The 19,048-nt window shown below is 36.3% G+C and overlaps 1 pseudogene; it reads left to right on the top strand.

The window, feature by feature from the left end:
• The first annotated feature begins 7,650 nt into the window (after window positions 1-7,650).
• LOC141521837 (glycosylated lysosomal membrane protein pseudogene) overlaps window positions 7,651-19,048 on the top strand; it is a 72,128-nt pseudogene continuing 60,730 nt past the window's right edge.

Here is a 19,048-nt window from a genome sequence, read left to right as displayed (position 1 = left end):
CTAGAACATTTTTCACAGCAGCTCTTCCAAACTTTTCCATCCCTCCTCAACCTCCCATGGTTTCCTCTCCCCTACTCTCATAGATGAAAATCTTGCTTCATATTCTACAGAAAAAGTTGAGGCTGTTTGCCAAGGCACCTTCTCTTACTCATCTCCTATCAGATCTTTTCTGCCCCTATCTGCTTCTTCATCCATCTCATGTGATGAGGGACCTTACTCCTTACCAAGGTCAAGCCCTCTACAAGTGGTTCTATCTTCTTGCTTCTAACAAATTACCTCCTCAATCATCCCTCTTCTTTCACTTATTTTTAATTTTCTCATTTCTGAACCCTCATATTTCTTTCACCAATAGCTTTAGAATCTACCTTTCCTGCCTCAGTCCCCAACTGATCTTCAATCTCACATCTCCAACTGTCTTTCAAATATCTTGAATTAGATATACAGAAGACATCTTAAACTGAGCATGTTCACAACAGAACTCATCTTTTCCTCCAAATCCTCTCCATGCTCCTATCTTTTCTCTTACCATAGAAGGCAGCATCTTTCTGGTCTCTCAAGTCATCCTGGATTCCTCAGCCCCATATCTGAGCTGTTGCCAAAACCTGTTGAGTTCACTGTTGCATTATCTCTCAAATATGCTCCCATTCTCTCCTTCTCTACCACCACCACCATCACTCTACTAATGGCCCTCATCAATTTAAAGCTGCTTCCCCTTTTCTGCCTCTTCCATTTGGTCACTAAGATGATTTTCCTAAAGTATAGGTAGAATCATGTCATCCCCAAACTTAATAAATTCCAGTGGCTTCAGTTGCCTGTAGGAACAAATAAAAAATGATCTTTTATAGCATTCAGAACCCTCTATTGCCCACCCTCTCCTACCAGTCTAGTCTTATAATTCTTTACTCCTTAACAGATACTCTTCAGACTAGACTCCTGGTTGCTCCATTAACAAGACCCTCCCTCTTTTGGTTTCAGGTATCCTCTTGGACAGTCTCCCTCTAAATTCCAGTGTCTTCCCTTTAACTATTTTCTATTTCAATTGTGTATAGTTTGTTTTCAGGTTGTCTCCATTAGATTTTAAACTCCTGGAGCAGTTAGGATAGAGAACTGGCCTTGGAGTCAGGGAGTACCTGAGTTTAAATCCAGCCTTAAACACTTAATAATTACCTAGTTGTGTGAAAAACAAAACTAAAATAAACAAAAAAAAAGATTTAAAACTCTATGAAGGAAGAACTCTCTTTTATCTTTTTTTTAAATCCCCCCCCCAGCATTACATGAATCTGGCTTATAATAGACACTTTTTTTTTGACATTTGTGTTTTTCTTACTTGCCCTGGGTACACAGTTAGTATGTGTCTGAGGCTGGATTTGCATTCAAATCCTCCTAACTCCACTTAGCTGCCCCACATATTAGACAATGAATGTTTATTGATTAATTGATATGTATGTATATATACATATATTATAATAGCAAGAATAACTGATATATTTATATATATGTAAATATATATACATTTTATATTTATATATTATAATATATAAATAATATATTTTATAATGTATTTTATAAAATTTGATTTTGATAAAAATGATGTGAGGAAGACATTATTATTCCTCCCCCACTACAGGCTGAGGTATTGTCAGTGTCACATATCTGAATTCAATTTTCCTTATTTGAGATCCAGTCCTAAAATAGCTGCACCAAGGGGGTTAAACTAGAAGACCTGAGATATCTGGTTCTAAATCCCCATGATCCTTAATTCTAACACAGGCAGCCAGCATAACTCCCCAGCAAAGTAGAGCCTTGATGATGCAATATCACCCTTTGAGTTAGCTACGGAGAATGGTGACATAATCATTATTTTTCCCCCTTTTCATCAACTGACCTTTTAAAATTCCATTAATATTGTCTCCATTCCAATGATTCAAATGTAGAAAAGTAGAGATTATTTATGTTTTCTAGAAAGCCAGCCACCCACCTGCATGTTCCCTTCCGCTAAAATCCCCTCCCCCAGACACTAAAACAGCAAGTTGCAGGGTATAAAACATAAGGCCCTCGTTAATTGCAAATTAATAGTGCCAGGAATATATACAGATGGCACCTGAAGTCAATTGCTGACGGCTTCGGATTCTGGTTCTATTTTTCTTTCATCCAACCAAACTGACTAGCAAGCAAAGAGATGATATAGAACAGAGTTTTTATTTAGCCCCCAAATTCACAAGTTGGAAATCCATGTTCTTGGCCTCTAAAGGTTCTTTTCTTAGCAATGTTGCAACTCATATTTATCTGAACTCCCTCATGTTAACTAGGCTCAGGCTTTAGCGTTTTTCAGGACACAGGTGTAGGGATCTGGATGAACATACTGTATATATCATGGACACTTGCTTAGCTAGTAAATATTTTGCTGTATGAGTTTGCTCATTCTCCTGCAATCAATTGCGAACTGACAGAGTTTAACAGGTCCACAGAGAGCATACCTGCTTTGGTTGGCACTTAAGGGAAATTAATCATATGATTGTTTTTTTTTCCTTTTAAGACTACCTTTTTAAGTATTTTCTCCCTCTTTTTTAAAGATTTCATGCCAATTGTTGGCATGTCAATGAATTAAACTCTAAATTTGAAAATTGTCAGAGAGGATGATCACTTTGCTTTACTTAGATCAATGAGTTCAGTTGTGATAAAATATATAATAAATAAATAAAAAATATTTTTCATTTAATTTACTGTTATGAGCTTAGTAACACTCTAAAAATCTGAGTAATCAAAGTATGAAATGAATTTTCAGACAAAACTTTAAATTTTGAGCTTGTTTTGATTATAGGGCCAAATGATTATGATTTAGAATTTGAAGGGACCTTAGAATAGTCATCTTTTTTTAGGTTTTTTTTTTTTTGCAAGACAAATGGGGTTAAGTGGCTTACCCAAGGTCACACAGGATGTAATTATTAAGTGTCTGAGGCAGGATTTGAACTCAGATACTCCTGACTCCAGGGTCGGTGCTCTATCTATTGCGCAACCTAGCCACCCCTAGAATGGTCATCTTGACCTACTCTCATTATACAGATGATGCCTACTACTCAGAGAGATTTAAATGACTTTTCCAAGGTCATGGGGAATAAGTGGTAGAGGCAAAGTTTGGATCCAGGCTGTTTGACTCTACATTCACTACTCTTTTCAGCATAGCATATTTCTTTGTTGATAAAAAATTAATAATAAAATACAAAATTGAGGAAATAGAAGCAATATCAACTTATATGGAAATCACTTATGAATTTCTCTTTTGGATTTAGAAAGTTTTATGAATTTCATTGAATTTATATGGCAGGGGTGGATAGGTGGCACAGTGGATAAATCACTGGCCCTGGCGTCAGGAGTACCTGGGTTCAAATCTGGTCTCAGAGACTTAATTACCTAACTGTGTGGCCTTAGGCAAGCCACTTAACCCCATTGCCTTGAAAAAAAAAATGATATGGCAGCAGTGACAGTTCATCTAAGATATTCTTGTACTATTGACCTCATTTGAAATAAATTTTTTACCTTTTTATATATTTTGCATTTTATTTTTTCTTTCTTTGTATTTGTATATTGTACAATACTGTTCCATTCCGGTAGTGTATTTTAGAACTTTGCAAGTCTTATCTCAAGAATATTTGTACATTTTCCACCAGTAGAGGTTATGATATGTTCATGCTATCTCACTCATCCTGTGTGAGCAGGGCCTTTGGGAGTGGGAATGGACTTCTGTTTCAGATACTTATTAACTCTCTGTCAGCTTCAAATTCTGGATTTATAAAATCCTATACATACTAGGATTGATATTGAGCATCAAATGAGATAATGTCTATCAAGTACTTGTAATGTTGATCAAGTTTACAAACTTCTAAGTGCTATATTAATATTTAATATTCTATTGTAATATTTATTTTTTGCTATTGTCCATATTTTCACGTTTATTATTTACTATTATCATTATTATCCATACCCTTATACATATCTTCCGTAAAGACTTTACCCAATGTATTACAGATATTTCTTTAGTTCTTTTGACATTTTGATATTCCTATGAGAGTAACACTCATACTCAGTAAGCATATTTTAATCACATGTTATTTTCCAATGGCAGCTAGATGGTAAAGTGGATAGGTTGTTCACCCTGGAATTAGAAAAATCTGAGTTCAAATCTAGCCCCATAGATTTACTAGAAGTGTGATTCTAGGCAAGTCGCTTCACCCTTTTGCCTGATTTTCCTCATCAGCAAAAGATCTGGAGAAGAAAATGGCAAACCACTTTAGTATCTCTACCAAGGAAAGCCCAAAATGAAGCCACAAAGAGTTAGACATTGCTGAAATGACACAATAGCAACATTATTTGCCTTACACTGTTTTAAATATTAAATTTTAAAAATAATCCCTCCTCTCAAGAACCTCACATTATATTGGAGACAACATGTAAATAATTAGATACAGAAAAAATGTATACATAATAGGCAAAGGTAATAATGATAGCTAGCATTTAAATAAGACTTTAAGGTTTGCAAAATACTTTGTTTATCTTGTTTGATCTGTTTTTATCTCATTTAAATTGGTAAACTAAAAGTGGAAGGTATTAGCAGCTAGGGGTGGGTGGGAAGGAGGGAATCAAGAGGACCTCATAAAGGTAAGTTTTGAACTGAGTCCTGATTGAAACCAGGGAAACAAGGGTTTATAGATGAGGGGAAAGCATTCCAGTCAAATGAGGCAGTTAATCAATAATCCTTTCTTTTTTTCAAAAACTAACTTTAAAATATAATTCCACAAAAAAAGAATGCCAGATTAAAGGGTATGATACATTTGATGTCTCATTATATCTTGCCAAATTAAGAAATTCATACCAATCAATACCCTAAACCACATGGGGATTTAAAATATACTCTGAGTCATTTTTTTTTAAAACCACTTAGAAAATGAAGACTGCCTGCTAAATCCATAGCAAGCTACTAATCTCAAGAAAACCTAGTGCCTCTAAACCCTCTTCCCATTGCTTAAGTCACTACGAACTGGTCTTTCCATGTCTGACTATGAGTATCTCCATCTTTATCTCTCTGACTACCTGTCTCTCTGTGTTTCTGTCTCTCCAATTCCTTTTAATAGCATGCTAGAGATCAAATAGTAAATAGAAAAAAATTAAGAAGAGTTAGTAAATTCAACCAGTAAACAAAAGTCAACAATTTTTTTTTTTTATTAAGAGTTTGCTATGTGCCCAGGGAAACTAAGAAAGACTACCAAAAAAGAAAAAAGAAAAAGAAAGAAAGAAAACTCCTTTCATCAAGGAGCTCCTAGTCAAACAGGGGTATGAAACAGATAATCAATTATGTATAGTACAAAAATATACAAGATTTAGAAAGCACAAATTAGGGATATTCAACAGAGGGAAAGCACCAATGTTAAGGAGGATCAGGAAAGATTTTCTGTAGAAGGTGGGATTTTAATTTGAGACTGAATGAACCCTGAATGAACCCAGGGAGGCTAAGAGATAAAGATTAGAAAGGAGGGAATCCAAGGAATGTGACAGAGACTAGGAAATATTTGTAGTCAGGAAAAGATGTATCTTGTATGAAGAACAATAAAGTGATCGATGTCATTGAATTATACAATTTGTGGAGGGAGTCCAGTAATATGTAAAGGAAGGAATCCCATAATGAAAGACTTTGAAAATCAATAAAATATTCTGCATTTGATCATGGAGGTAATGGGTTGTCACTGAAATTTATTGAATATACTTGTGACATTGTTAGAATTATGTGTTAAGAATATCAATTTGAAAGCTGAGTAGAAGATGAACTGGAGTGGGGGGAAGGCAAGATCATAGGGAGACCAATCATCAGGTTATTGGAATAATCTAGGTAGAAGATGATGAGGGACTATACCTGGGTGGTAGCAGTGTTAGAATAGAGAAAGGGGGGCCATAAATGAGAAATTTTATGTAGTTATGACTGGCAAGAGTGGGCATCAGATTGGACATGAAGAGTAAGAGAGTGAAGAGTCAAGAATGACACCTAGGATGTTATTTAACCAGGCAAGGTTGAGTAACTGGGATGGTGGTAATTTTGATAGTAATAAGAAAGTTAGATTGAAGGGCTTAAAGGGGAAAAATGATTTTAATTTTGGATAGATTGAGTTTAAGTGTTTATAGGATATTCAGTAGAAGATGACCAATAGACAGTTGGAGATAGATAAAGTAGATCTAGGAATCATTTGCACAGAAATGTTAATAGGATGCATAGGTGCTGAGGTCACCAAATCAATAAGAAAGAGAAGAAAGTAGAGATTTGTGAGATACTTATGGTTAGTGGGCATGACCTGAATGAAGATACACCAAAAAGAGATTGAGGAGTGATCAGAAAGGTAAGTGGAGAATCAGGGGAGAGAAGTCAGTCAGTCAGTCAGCCAATAAATATTTAAGTGCCAAGTATATATCAAACACTGTGCTAAGATTTGGGTAGTGTCATGGAATCTAGAAATAAGGGAGTATCAAGGAGAAGAGGGCAACTGACAATTTCAATTGTTTCAGAGAACTCAAGAAAGATGAGAATTGTAAAAGGAATGATAAACTCAGAAACCAGACTGTAGAGAATTAATGTGTGTGTTAGAGGGGGGGAGACAGAGAGAGAGAGAGAGAGAGAGAGAGAGAGAGAGAGAGAGAGAGAGAGAGAGAGAGAGAGAGAGAGAAAAGAGAGATACATACAGGTTGTAGATAGTATTCTCAAAGTGTTTAACCAAAAATGGGAGGAGAGGATATAGCTGGATGAATCAAGAGAACATTTTACATTTTTTGATTTTGGGAAGACATGCGTGTCTTTTGATTATGGGAAGACAAAAGGAAAGAAGCTATAGACAGAACAAGATTGAAGATATGTGAAAGAGTGGGAATGACAGAAGGCAATCTGTTGGAGGAGATGAGAAGATTGGGAGAGACACAGAGAGAGACAGAAAAGTGGAGATATACAGGCACATCTAGAAAGGTAGAGATAGGTTATAGATAGGATATAAATACAGAGAGACTGATTCGGAGTGACTTAATAAGTGAGAAGAGGCTTTAGAGGCACTAGCTCTACTTGAGATTAACCAAAACTGAATCCTTTCTTCATACTTCTAAATAGAAAAAAAGAAGTTATCTACATGCAGACCTATTTTATTGAATGATAATTCAATAGTTTCCATTTCTACAGTCCCTTGGGTTTTGCAAAATACATTGTGCACTATCACTCTCCAAGTTAGGTAGTACAAAGATTATCTCTCTCATTTACAGATGAGAAAAAGAAAGATTAAGTACCTTGGTCATGGCCAGATGTATAGGAAATGTCAGAACAGGTACTCAAATCTACATGTTTCATCTCTAAACCCATTGTTTTTTGCTACTACATCATGCAGGTTTTAGAGTCACACAGGACACAAACAAACCACTCCAGAATTTCTGCCAAGAAAATCCCAAATAAGATCACAAAGAGTCAGATAAAACTGAACATGAATGAACAATAACAAAAAGTCCAATTGCTAGAACATTAGATTTCCTTAGAAGATTCACATCCTGGTCTTTGCCTATGAGTTCTTGGATTATTCACTGAACTTCTCTGGGATTTAACTGCCTCATTTGTAAAATAATGGGCTTGCAATGGCACAGCAGGCCAACTCTGAGGCCACCAGCCCCAATACAGAAGTGAATTGTGAGCTTCAGAACCCTAACTCAACAAGTATGACTGGGTCAGACTATCCCAGTGCAGTTGGCAAGCTATCAGCACCTGTGACGCACCCAGCACAAGGAGCTTGGGACAAATGTACACTGCCCCAGGAGGAGCCAGTTAGTGGAAGGCTATCTGAACCTTGGATTCTGATTCCAGGGTCATGCTATTTGGTATTAAGACAATTTGTATAAATGTATAAACTCCAATTGAGCCTGTAATTTAAATATCCATTTCCTGATAAAATAAATAATTGCAAAAAGCTACTAGGAATTCACTAACACTTTTAAATCGATTTTATAATCCTCAAAACATTATCTACTTATGTTTGAAAAATAACATGCATGAGAAGTCAATTGAATTCAATAAGCATTTATTAATATTTTATATTACAACTACTATTCTATTACCTTTTGAATTTACAGAAGGCATATATGCTTATTTTCCAAGCTTTGTTATTGCAAAGATAAACTCTTTGTGATAATTCTGCCATGAGCCCCTACTCTACTGTCCTGCAAATAGAGAAGACTTAGTATAGTGAATAGGACATTAGATTTGGAATTAGGAGACCTAGATCTGAGTTCTTTATCTGCTCTTTCCACGCTATGTGACCTTGGAGAAATTGCTTCACCTCTCTGAGGCACAGTCCATTTATTGCTAAAATGTTAATGTTAGAGTAGATGGTCTCTGAAGACATTTTTAGCTCTGAATCTTGTGATCTACTTAAAGTGGGAGGAATGTGTAGAGAGTATTGTTCAGACACTTTTCAGGCACTAATCTGGCTTTATGTTCAGCAGAATCCTGAGGGTCTTTTTTTAAATGCAAAATTCTGGCCCTTTTTCAACTACTTACTATGAAAGAACCTTTTTTCTTTGAAAGCACTGAGCACTAGAGAGCTAGCCAGAGAGAAGAGTTGGGGGTGGGGGATGGGAACAAGGGTGCAAATAAAGTTGCAGTTCGGCATTGTCCCGTTGGTAACTCCCTTCTTCCTGACATGAATGCCTGAAGATTGTCAAGGGTAGGGTTTGCAGCTGGCAGCCTGCCTTTCACCTGCTGATCAGCTCCCACATGGCTTCCGATAGAATATGGAAAGTCATGTAAATCATTGAGAGCTGATCATTTCAGCCACCAGGCACTGAGATAGAATTCATCCATAAACTGAAAAGAAATATGACTTGATGACCTGAAGACAGAGTCCTTTGTCTTCTAGAAGAATGTGGCCCAGAGACCTATTGTCCTCCATAATCCATTTCCATGATTGACATTTAACTTTGGAGGGATGATGGAGATTCATTAGGGGGAAAACGATGGCCTTCATCCCCCCCCCCTTTTTTTCCTGAAAGAAGAAATTGTGTTTATAGACTTAAAACTGGAAAGAGGTTTAACAAGGCATCTACTCTGATACCCTCATTTAACAGATGAGGGAGTTGAAAAACAGGAGAGATTAAGTAACTGTTCCAGGTTCACACTGTATATTGGAAAACTTTACTTGGAGCACTGAACTTTGAATCCCATTTAAGCTAATTGCTCCCTCTGTGACCTTGGGCTTACTTAATATTCTTAGTTCTCTGTTTCCTTACTTGTGGTTAGATGTGGTTAGATTAGAAGAGTCTTATGTTTCTTCCAACTCTAGACATATGATCATGTTAATATTGAATATTAATACTCATAGTTTCCTCTGCTAAAGTTCTTCATGGCAGCCTGTGATGAGCTCTAGATGACCTTAATTTTGCTCAAAATCTATGTCAACTGAACACATACTCTGGCAATTTCTCTCATGAACAAGCACTGTGCTAGGAACTGCAATACAATTATAGATAAAACACAGACATTTTAACATCATGGACTTGTAAAGTCATTTTATCTACCTATTTACCTGCCACTTATCTATCTAATTATCCATTTAAGTATTTTTGCATGAAAATACCTGAAACTATTTACTGACATATGGAAAGTAGTGATCATCGCTGGTGGAGGAAATAACCACATTGATAAAGTGATTGCCCTTTAGAAGAATGATGTAATAAATTACATTAATATAACCCATTCAATGGAGACATCATAGTGTGGTAGATAGAAAAACCAGTTGCTTCTGACATATACTGGTTTTATGACCCTTGCTCAGTTACTTAATCTCTTAGCTTCCCAGGGATCTTTAAGACAGTAAGGTGCTAAGTATGTGCTAACCTGAAATGGTGGAAGGAATTTCCTATAACAATAAAATAAGATATTCAGTCCCTTTCACTTTCCCTAAGAAAGGATATGAATAAAAAAGAGTTTTCTCAAGTTGGGCAAGTCACTTAACCCCATTGCCTTGCAAAGAAAATGTTATTTTGGGGGCAGCTGGGTGGCACAGTGGATAGAGCACTGGTCCTGGAGTCAGAAGGACCTGAGTTCAAATAAGACCTCAGACACTTAATAATTACCTAGCTGTGTGACATTGGGCAAGTCACTTAACTCCATTGCCTTGCATAACCCCCCCCCGCCAAAGCTTTCTCATGTCATCTAATTTGATATCTATATCAATCCTGTGAGTTAGGAAGTGATATCTTTAAGATGTAGGACTCTGCATTAGCCTGTGCTGCCTCTAAGACAAATGCATAGATTAAAGATAACAAGCTCAACTAAATTACATGGAGTATGAGGGTTAGAAGGTTTCAGAGTCAGGAGAGATACTCTGACCAGTGTGGAGGAGTTAGACTTCATGGAGAAGTTAACTCCAATTCTAGGGTGTAATTTACTGGTAGATATTGATAGTGGAAAATTTAGGTTTGATGCAAAGGACAACTTCCTCCCAATCAGAGCTGTCCCAAAGTGGAAAGGTCTACCGTGGGAGGTAGTGAGCTTCTGCTCATTGGAAGACTTTAATCACAGGCTGGAATAGTCATATGTTGAGGATGCTGTCAAAGGGAATTAGACCTATGAGTACTTTCTTTACTCTGAGTCTATGATTATCTGAGAGAGAAAAAATACTGTTTGAGTATTTCTATTCGAATTTTCTTAAGTAACTAAATTATCTGCCTTGTTGGATAGGATTTAAGAAATTCTTCTAGCTCAATCAGAAACAAAAACACTCATCAGGAATGTTGTAAAGGGGATTCTGACTCAGATTTGCGTTGTTCCCTTCCATGCTAAGGTTTGTTGACTGTGAAAAACAGCAGCAATAACAGATCTTTCCTTTGTTCTGTAACATTCTAGGGTGATTTTTATGAAGCTTAAGGAGTATAAAGATTAAGAGGGGAAGAACAACAACTCTGAATCTTACTGCCAGATTTATCACACAGTATCAGGAAACCATAATTTGGGATGACCTTCAACCATCATATGGAGAAGTCTCTATACCTCTCTGCAATGTAATTGTCTCTATTTTCTCATATGTAAAAAGCATAATAGTACCCACCCCATAGAGTTGTTGTGAGGAGCAAATGAGAAAGTGCTTAGGACATAGTAGGTATGTTTCCTTCCTTTGCTCACTTGTCATTCAGTTGATACATGATAGTGTCAGCATCTTGACTGTGGGTTTCCTCAGACTAAGAATTATGTTTTATCTCAACTTGCTATCTCTCCCACTGCCTTCCAATAGAATATGGAAAACCAAAAGCTATTGAATTTTTTGAATGAACAGCTAAATAAAGATAAAATTGAATGGTACACTTTAATATATTAATTCTTTCTTGGTTAAGAGGAGGACAATGGAGACTGCTTCAACCAAGAACTCCAAACTTTTGCTACAGAAGTTCTAACAATGAAAGACTTGTGACTTGGAATTTTTTTTAATATACTAGTGATGCTCAGAGTCTGAACTTTTTGAAGAACATAAAAATACAATAACTCAGCAACCAAAAGCTCTAAATGCCTTCTAACAGATGAGTTTTAAACATAATCTAACTACACTCTGGAATTTATTGGAAATTCCACCAATCCAATATAGAATAATTATACTGTTAACAGCTACAATTCACCCCCTGATAAGAAAACTCCTTGTCCTGGGCAGGGTTTCCTTTTTATCCATTAGTCATATAAATTCAAACAGTTCCAAGAGGACTGTTCGCTCTGACCCACTCAGAGCTTTGCAACCCAGCGATAAATCCAGAGTATGCATAAAGTTCCATTTTGTCATTTGCTTTCGGTCTGCTTCCTAATACTCAAATTAAAATTGAAAAGGGGATTCTCACTTTGGGAAAGGAACCGGTGCTGTTGGAAAAAAATAGCATCTCACTGGCAAATTAATAGATAAGGGTCTACTCTGCTCAGGCAAAGCTAAGGAAGGTGGAAAAAAAGCAATCTCTTTATCACAGTAAAGTCATTTCTCTAAACTGGAAAGTAATATGGGTTAGAAGGTACAGGAAGGGCTTCTCTTTGAAAATGTGTTTTTCAGGTTGGAGATCTGTAACTAAAATTGAGAATGGCATTTATTTATAAATGACAACCGTTGCCACACTTTCAGAGGAATTTAGGAAGATTTCTTGAGGAATTATAGTTATTCTCCTGATAGGGAGTCAGTCATTTCCAAATGGCATTTTCATCATATTAACTGTTGCCAAGATAACGGTCGGTATCTCTTCCTGGCCTCTATTCTGGCCAAATGCTAGAGCCTGCAAATTAATACAGTCATTATAAGACAGCAAAACTGTATCACTTACCAGTTCATGATTGTTCAAATCAAAATCCACACTTTTCCTGCTTCCCTCAGGGATAGAGACTAGATAGGGGAGCTTTATCATTTCTGCAAAAAAATAATCTCTCATGGTTCTCTCTCCTCAGTGTGAAGAGGAACAGCTAATCATATTACATTAATTTTCATATTAATAGGGTCTGTGCAAAGAGAGCTTTAACATTGCCCTTTTATGTTCAGTCCCTTGATACTCTTCCTGTTTTCTGTTGCCTGCTAAGGTAGATCAGGAGTCAGATTTCCCACCTCTTCTCAGATCTCAAATCATGGCCAAATAAATATATGGTCTTCCTTTTTAAACAAAGGACAGAGGAGTCTCTGGTTTTCAGCTCAGGGTCTGGTGAGGACGGATTGCAATCCTTGCAAACTTTGTTTCTGATAAAACAGCTCTGCCGAAGGCTCGGCAGGCTGTGCAAATGCTGCAGTGATTACTAGGCCACATTTAGTATGATACAGAGAGACAGAGATTATGGAAGCTACAAAGGAAACCAAGTTCCCGCTTCAGGAAGATTAGCACATTTTTAACCAAGTGCAGCTTCTGACATAATGCATTCAATTTTACTTAAATTCTACCATTTAACTTTTAATAAGCTTGATTAACTAGCATTTTATCAGAGTGAATAATGTTGCAAGCTTGAGGCCTGATTCTTAAATGACTTCCTTCCTGTCATCTCCCCATACCCCTTTGTGGATTACCAAGGAGGGACAGCAAGTGGAATTCTTGATTTCTAAATGGATTATGCTCTTTTTATCATGACTGAGAGAATTTTTATTTTATTTTATTTCATTTTTTGCTGCCTGGTCACTACTATCTGGCTTTACAGTAGTCTGCAGGTAGGAGTTAGACTAAGGAAAATGTAACCTGGCACAAAAAAAAATATTGGATTTGGAATCAGAAGATTTGGATTGCATCTTGGCTCTATTACCAATGTACTCAGAACAAAATCCTGTCCCTCAGTTTTTGCCTTCAAAAGAGGGTTGCATTGGATTATGTCTAGGTTGGATTCCACTTTATGAACTAAGTAAGATGGGATGGGCAGAGCAGAATCAAAAGTACTTCTTACCTGAACCCTAAGCTCCCTAGAAAATGAACACATGGTGCATAACATGAGTGTCCACAAGTTTTTGTGAACACTTTGTTCCTTTAATCTAGCCTGAGAGGATGTGGGGTAAGTCATCAGTCTAAGAGTGTGCCAAGGGAAATGCTGTTGGCTCATGGTACAGAAGCAAGATTGGGTTGTGTTTGGGGGACAGAAACTTAGCACCTTTGCAAAGCAGGCGTGTGGATATCTTAGCTGTGAACACATGATGCTTGGATGAGGCATTTTATCTAGGACTCCCTGTTCCCAGATAACACCTACATTTCAGCATGTGACTGATGCTCTATCCTGTCTTTTATTTTCCCCCTGGTTGAGTTGACTCATCAGTTTGCACTAAGACTAAGGTTTGGTTATCTTTTAGGAAATCAAGTTAGGCACATTTGTTTTTTCATGATATGAGCCATGATTTCATTGCTTTAATAATATAACTTTTAATATGAAAGGGTATTTATTATGGCGTTTCCTTCTCCTTTATATAGCATTTAAGGCTATTTTTCTAGGTCAATCCTAGAGGACGGCATTTGACTCCAATCTGTTTAGAATAGGTTCCAGGAGGATAAGAAGCAGAGAATTATAATACTTAGAAATACTCTGTTTCTGCTAATGCAAATCCACCAAAAAGTACCCTGCTTTTCAGGAACTATGTGGTATAATAGAAAGGAAATTTCATCTGCTTGAGAGGTGATATGAAAAGTGTTTTGGACTTGGAAGTCAAATACCTGGATTGCAGTCATAACATTTATTAAGGTGGAAGTTGCAGCAATTACTTCATCTCTATAACCTTCAGTTCTCTCATCTTTCAAAAAGAGATCAATTTACATTTACTTCCTACTTTACAGGGATCTTTTAGAAGGAAAATACTCTAAAGTTCTATATGAATTTGCATTTTTGTGATCTTCTCTAGGCCTTAACTTTAACTGTATAAAATAGACAGGTCCTGAACTAGGGGAACTTTCCAAACTGTTTCAACCTATGCCTCTATGTTGGGACTGTCAAATGTATCCAAATGATAAAAGCTTTCTTTGTAATGAAAGTAAATTTGGTTCAGAATTCGAAGGAATTCTGGTTTTCAGTTCCTAAGTCCTTTGTAAAATTGAACTTGGTAATCTTTTAGTAACTTACTATCCCAAGGTAACAGTAAGGAAATTCCAAAAATAGCATTCAACTTAAGTTAGTCATCAAATTTCACAGGGAGAAAAATTTAATTTTGTGTTGCATACCAATCTATAGTCTCATTTCTAGGTCATAAGAGGGAATCTGGATACATTTTTTCTTTTATGTGCTTTGTTTAAGGAAATCTCACTTTCAGAGATGTAGTCTTATGGATCATATTATTTTTATTTGCATATGGAATAAAGCTATATTAAAACAAAAGTCCATCAAGAATCATATGCAACTGAAGAGAATGTAAATCTAAGCCAAATTGCATTCTACAACTGAATTGTAATATTTCATATGGACACAAATGCTCTTTATTGAATCACTTATATACTAGAGTGTGTTTTCTTTTCATTGGATATTGGAGTGAGGACAAATGCAGATAGCATGTTGTGTAGTTCAAAGGAAAAAAAAGATTATTTTGTTGAGTATGATGTTTTTGGGATAGACAACCAAGAATTAGCAAGATTGAGCATAGATAGATAGTTAACAAACTTAATCACTTAGTGATTCTAGTATCCACCATTATTGATAGACAACTGCTAACATGGTGAGATATGTAAGCAATGACAGGAGCTGTCCAGCTACAGGCAGTTTAGAGGGAGCTAGAAGATTGTGTCTCAGACTTCTGGAGCTAAAAACAGCTGAGGGCAACACATTAAGTAAATTTATTATGTGGAACTTATCCCCTCATGACTTATCTCATAATAAATTCCAGCATCCTGACCCCAGACTCTCTTTGCTTGCTACTTTGGACTATTTTCCTTACTAGGATGTCAACTCTGTTCCTTCTCTGGGTGATAACTTTCTGCTCTTGGCTTCTCTGGGTAGTGAATTATACTTTGGTTGTCAATCATAGTTTATTGCACATTATTTTAGCCACTATATTATGAATTAAGTCCCATAGATTGCCTTCCTTCACAATTTGATTTGTATTTAATGTATCTAGGTCTCAGTTTCTCTTTTGTTAAATAGTAGGCATTGGACTAGATGATCATCAGTGCCTCTTCCAGTTTTAAATCCTGTGATTAGAGAAGGATGAAAGTTTTAAGAGTATACAAATGGTCCCCAGGAACTAGGATGAACTGATTTTTAGATAGCTTTGGACCTAGGATTTTCCTTCTCCTCCAGCTCCCATTGATGGGGATAACTTTGAATGAGCCAATTTACTCTATCAGTACAAGTCATCAATTATCATCTGTGCTATAATATCTATTTTTAAAGAAATGACTTGGGGCTCTAAGAAATTAACTTGCCCAGAGTCACTCAATTCATATATGTTAATGGTAGGATTTGAATCCAGGTGTTACTGACCCTGAGACAGATTCTTTTTTCTACTCTGCCACACATCACAATGAAAGATCTCATTGTTCTGTCATAATTTCTTTAATCTTATATGGTAAATGATAATTCTGATAATTCTGATTTTGACTAATTATATCTAAAGCCTTTGATTTTGCTTAAACCTACTTAAATTCTGATTAGAACTTATGATGGAATCTACCAGGTTCAAAAAAATGATAGTTTCTTTGTTAACCATGATGAGAGAATATGTCAAATATGACCTTTCATTAATTTGTTTATTTAAAAACCATTTTTGAAAAAAAATATTTATTTTTCCAACAGGTAAAGATAGTTTTCAACAATAATTTATTGTAAGATTTTGTTTCTCATTTTTCTCCCTCCCTCCCTTCACTCCCCCCTCCTGACAGAAAGCAATTTCATATGAGTTAAACATGTATATAACTATGTTAAATATAGATCCATACAAATTATTTAACAAGTATTTTTTAAAGTTTACTCCGTGTATAAGCAAACACACTATTATGTCATCCTTCCAGCTGAGGAAATTAAATAGGCTTCAAGAAATGGGTGGTACTTGATTTGAGCCTTGAACCAAGGAAATAGCTCAATTCATGGAATTGAAGGAGATTTCATTCCAGGCATGTAGGAAGGTTTGAACAAAGGCACAAAGGAAGAAGAATGAAGGATGGGATAGGAAAATGGCTAGCTTTTCAGTTTAGAAAGAATGTGAAGGGTATGAAAAATAAGACAGTAAAAGACAAAATTGGTTCTAGACTCTAGAGACCAAGGGTTTTTAGTGTCATGAACCTCCATGTCAGAATACTGTTTTTTTTTAAATGGAAAAAACACACAGAATTAGAAAGAAAATTATAGCTTTCAAAATATATTTTAAAAATTCTTGGAGCCTACATTTAGAACCCTTATTTTAAATAGATTATGAAAAGTCTCAAATGTCAGGTTAAGGGATTGTATTTTATTGAGCTGGCAACAGGGAATCACTGAAGTTTTTGAGTAAAGGGGGAACTTGCTCAAAGCAGACCATTAAGGGAATTATGCTGAAATGAGGTGTAGAATGGATTGGGGTTTCACAGTATTCTATTTTTGCCTTCTTTAAAAAAATGGATGTTGCTGATTCTTTGAAACCCCTGACCAATATAGTCAGAAGCCCCAAGTTCTATTTATGGATCTGCCATTGTCTTACTGTTTGGCATTTCATTTGACCTTCCTAGGCTTCCTTTCTCCACAAGGAAGATACAGCCTGAAGACCAGTGGGGGCGTTGGGAGGATCTCATGAGAGAATGCCACCAGCTCATGTTGTCATATGGAGTTGCCAAGTCCTTGGAGGCACTTGGAAGAATGATGTTGTGTGTGGCAAAGCATTGTTATTACATTCTGTTAAAAATATGGATCAAAGGCTAGCTATACAGTAAGTGCAAAATGTTAATTATTATTATAATATCATAACAAAGCAAATGCCAGAAACTTAGCCCTCATGAGCAAACCTATTATCATAAGCCAGTGTGAGATGTATACAATAAAAAAGATATTTGGCAAGGAGGCCAATTCTGAAATTTCAAGGAACAATTAAGGAGAATAAAAAATAACTTGATGCCATAAGAATCATCAGCTTCTTGACAACACTTTTAAATCAAAATGGGAGGCTGCTTTCCTCCCTACAGGAGAAAGGCAGAATTATTGCCTTTAAAAAATAATACAGTCTTTTTGCTAGAGAAAGAACTATATTTCCAGCATGCACAATAATACCCAGAAAGCAATATTCTTCCCTCCAACAGCCCCCAAAATAATTCTTGGTATGTTGAAGGAGAATAGGAAAAAATGTCTCTCGATTTATGGAACAGCCTCGAGTGGGTATATCTTTTTCACTTCTGGGGAAGTGATTTCAAATCAATTCTTGTCAATGAAATGTGTTTTTTTCTTTTCATTGTTCCCCCTCAAAAAGAATGAAAATAATCATTGAAATGTTTTGCATTAATGATAGTTATCTCATAACATTAAGGGAAGACTTCTATAAAAATTATGCATAATTGTCACTGACTTTTTTAAAGAAATACTTTACATTTGGGGCGGCTAGGTGGCGCAGTGAATAAAGCACTGGCCCTGGAGTCAGGAGTACCTGGGTTCAAATCCAGTCTCAGTGGCCTTGGGCAAGACGCTTAACCACATTTGCCTTGCAAAAACCTACAAACAAACAAAAGAAATACTTTACATTTGCCCCCAAATAATACTGTATTTTATAATGGGAGAATATAGAGAAGGGGAATACAGGGAGCTGGCAAGGCTAGTGTGTACAGGGATATGGAAAGAGAAAGAACCAAAGCACAGGGGCACAAAGGGATGAATTCTCTTCTGCAAACAATGATCTAGGGAAAATGATCTCTCTAAAACTCAAGTTTGGAATGAATGGTGTGTGAACTCAGCTGGGTCCATAAAGAATGCCCACTTGGCATAAAGAGAGCTATTTTTCAAGTTGTTTATATCAGAACACATTGTCAATCCAGGTTGGGGGGATTTAAGATTAAGAGGAAAAGTAACAAACATGATGTCTCAATGCAAACTTACAGTGGTTTCTACATCCTCAGTTGAAAGCATTACTGGCCAGATTATAATTATAATTACCTTGGCTGCATCTCATGTTTATGTGCCGTGACACCCACCCAGCCACCTGTCTGCTATTAATTCATTCAACACCAACTTCAGCTTTTTCCTTTTATCTTGTACTCCCCCACTCCATTACTCTAACTTTAGAAAACTCTTATTTTTGATGAAGAAAGATAAATTTTTTATCAATATTTCCTTAAGCTCCTTTGTGTGAACAATAAGAAAAAACATCTGAATGGAAAAAAAATAATATTTGATATTTATGTTGAAGTAGAACCTTAGAATGACTGAAAATAGTCCTGACATTTTTTCCTCCCTTGCCCATACATTTCAAAGGCAACCTACCCTAAAAGAGAGCTGAGACTGGGATAAATCTGAGACACAGCTGGGACTGAGATCCCACTGGGATTTGGGAATTGTGTCTGCCTTGCTTTTCTCATGGTTCGGGATGACATTTGGTATTTTCTCAGCCCCTGT

This window comes from Macrotis lagotis, chromosome 1 (assembly GCF_037893015.1).
Source record: "Macrotis lagotis isolate mMagLag1 chromosome 1, bilby.v1.9.chrom.fasta, whole genome shotgun sequence".
Lineage (NCBI taxonomy): Eukaryota > Metazoa > Chordata > Mammalia > Peramelemorphia > Peramelidae > Macrotis > Macrotis lagotis.
The sequence above is the reverse complement of the archived record's forward strand: the minus strand, read 5'-3'. Positions and strand labels throughout refer to the sequence as shown.